Source organism: Schistocerca serialis, chromosome 1 (genome assembly GCF_023864345.2).
Source record: "Schistocerca serialis cubense isolate TAMUIC-IGC-003099 chromosome 1, iqSchSeri2.2, whole genome shotgun sequence".
NCBI classification, from domain to species: Eukaryota; Metazoa; Arthropoda; class Insecta; order Orthoptera; family Acrididae; genus Schistocerca; species Schistocerca serialis.
The window spans coordinates 1,020,884,367-1,020,887,909 of NC_064638.1; positions in this window are offsets into that span (position 1 = coordinate 1,020,884,367).

The following is a 3,543-nucleotide window of genomic DNA, read 5'->3' on the forward strand; positions in this document are numbered from 1 at the left end:
CAAAGACCTCGACATCAGTAAGTTCGTGCAACATGATGTCTCGGCACGCCATAACACCTGGTTCACCAAAACGACTATGTTCGACAGTATTCCTGTGAAAGGGTGCCTACACGATAGTTTGTAGGAGGGGGAGGGGCGCTAGACGTTGGGGTTATGGAGTATTTTTAATAATTTGGAAGACGAATGGCGACTTGTAAGTAGCCATAAAATGTCCCAGTTTCAATCCTGTCAAAAATAAGCACAGTACCGACTTTTATATTCTTGAAAGAAAAACAGCTGACTACACAATTTTTTTTTCCTCTGACTGAGAGCTATGGGGGAGCCTCCGCCCCGCCCCCCCTCACCCCTCCCTTGCCACAAGTATAGGCTCTCTTGTTCCTGGGTATATTACATACCCTGGTATGACGACCTAAGGCACCCAGGAACGATATCAAACATGAGAGTTTTAATGGTCCATGTACTATGATGTGGATAGGCACAAATTTGCATGGGTGTACTGACCTCAATGCCTCTGAACATGTCACACCCACCGCTCAACGTTATTGTGTCGCTGTACGTCTTTCGTATGTGCGTCCCTTCTGAGAGCATTCATCCCTGACTTCATGTTTATGGATAACGAAGTGCGATCACAACGAACCACTCGCGTTTAAGGACTCGTAAAGAGGGGATATTCGGCGAATGGATTAGTGTGCTTTTACGTCCCATCGAACACGTGTAGGATGCGTTGAGGAGGCTTATTTCAGCCCGTACACATGCCCCAACGACCACCCAGCAGGTGGCGACCGCGCTGGCCCTACCACAATAGCTTCTTAAAAATCTCGTGTTTCCAAACACTACACAGCTCTTGCATTCTCGTCGGTGGTGATTAGACTCGCTGTTAAGAACCATATTCTGGAGTTTCTAATGTCCAGGGACCCATCGCAAATTACGATGACTTCAGTTTAAATAAAGTTTTTTAGTAAGTATGTCATTTCTGTTTATCTCATTGCGGATTTATTGCAATCGCCTTCTGTACTACGCTGTAGTAGTTCTTTTTGTGTGTTCTCCAGGTTTCATTTAGCTTTGTCACTTATCAGTGACTCATTACGCGAAAATTACTACCTTCCACAAGTTTTTACACCTCTGTGTTTAAACTGTAACTACCATTTCATTATTAATTCAGGACCTAGTTCCAAAATACGAATCTGATTGATATTGTTTCGAAAATCTCATTGCACCAAGAAGCTTATGACGTTGCACGTAACCTGCAGTACTATCAAAGCGATGGAGATCTAAATCTCCATCAATGGGGTCCATCCAGTGTGTCACAATCGACTCTGAAGTGGGAAGACTCTTTCCGGACTGGAGGGCGACGATGTCATTTGGAAGCCCCAGAAATGCACACTATCATGGCCCACTTCCATAACAAACGGCGCTGATAAAGAACTACAAAAGTACTTCTACATGCAAAAATATGAACTATGGAGTACAAGTAATACAAGTACTCTTCTTTCACCACTTGGAAGTGGTGTTTTAGTCTGTACTCCAAAACCTCTGCACACTACAAGCAATTTAATTGAAGTAAGCTATATTTGCATCTCTACTATGTAATGAAAGATGGTATGAACACCAGCCGTAAGTCAGATGATATCCAGAGATGTTATCTACTAACGAAATATCAACGCCAGAGCTAAGTCAGATGACATACAGAGGTATTATCCACATTATGTACTCAATACAACTTTGTGTCATCTCTACCGTGATGGTTGCACCATCAGTTTTAATTTAAGAGATTTCGTTATTAACTGAGGACCTAGTGCCAAAGTACTAATGCCAGTTACAAACTATGATCTCGCTACGTCAATTACAATCACTAATAATATAATTGCAGGGTGGATAGCGATCTTACAATAAGCGTAAGTAGCCTAATTTTCATTTAAGAAATTTAGCTTGTATTCTGTTTCTTCGCCACACAAAAAAATATTTAGTGTGGGTATCAAACAGATCGGCGCAGTGAGGCTCTTACTTTAACACCCGCCTGGTTATATAACATGTTGTAATGAATGTACAGTTATATAAATGTGGTTCTGCAACTGCACCACGACAAGCCACTGGACGTGGTACGGCGGCATCTGTGAACAAGAGTGGAGAGCAGGACTGCTTTTCTTTTTCTTATATTTTTGAAGAGAATAGGATTTGGCGCCAGCTCTGGTGGTCGTCAGCGAGTCTTCGAGTTCAGACATCATTTAGTTCTTCCTTGTAGTCTGTGGACTCGAGAGTACTGTTTGAAGGTGATGGACTTATACACAGTTTTATATGTTGCGAGGTCGCAGTCTCGTTGATTGTTTTAAATGACTTCATTCCTTTTATTACAATACATAGGCATCCAAAAACGAGGGGGAGGGTGAGGAGGGGTGTAAGAGGGGTCACTTGCCCCTCCCTGGAATCTCAGTACAGAGTTCTTATCCATAACAGAATTCCCATACAAATCTAAGAGTGATTTCACGTCTTTCCACTAAACCTCTCGTGTAGCCAATTATACCATTATGTGACTGACCACACAGAGATGATTCTATGGCTTTAAGAGATGCTCCAGAGTTAGCAGCTTGTTTATATCGAAGATAGAAATTTTTGTCCTGCCTCCTCCTGGACAAGTTTCTGTGGACGCCCATCCTACAATATACGCTATTGACATTTCCGTATTAGGACTGTTTCAAGCGGTTACAGGTGATGAAAACTCAGAAACAATCGAAATTAAAAAGCAGAATATAAATGAGTTGAGCTTCTCCTCATTAATGTCTTTGGTACATACATCATCGGTATGTGACAGATGGGATAAAAACTCAGGGAGCAAGATTCCTGCTTACTGCACATGCCACTCAACTGTCAGTCATGACCTATCTGGGACAGACCTTGGGATCTTTCTGGCCGCAGTTCTACCTCAGCATCACGCATACAGTTCATAGAGTCACGTGCCGTGTGTGGACGGGAACTATGATGTTAAAAGGACACCACGGTATTGTCGCATAAAAGACTAAAACATGAGGACTCAGAATGTCCGTGACGTATCGTTGTGTGTCAGAGTTCTCTCAATCACTACAAGACGTTACCTGAAGTTGTAACCGATGGTTCCTCACATCATCATACAATGAATAACAACTCTGGGCCTCTCCAAAACACTTCCGAGGTTGCCGCTATACTAGCCGGCGATATCAAAGATTCACCTTTGAACACAATTGGAAGCAAGTCGTCAGCAGTCCATGGTACCCAGTCACGGCATCCCTCAAAACGTAGCTGTGTGTGATGTGCTTTTAACGGAAGCTCACCGGCGAGACGATAAATACATAGTTGGCTGCTGCTGCTGGTCTCCGACCACCGCATGGGATCACACAGAATGATGCAGGTAGTCCATTACTTGTTCTCGCGTGGCAAGCGCAGATCTCACGGGGTTACAGCAACTTAGGGCACAATAATCGATTCTTCTTGGTCAGATGTAATCGACCGGAAACTTGATGACGAATACGTCAGCCCTCATGTTCCTATGCAGTCTAATGTCGGACCAAT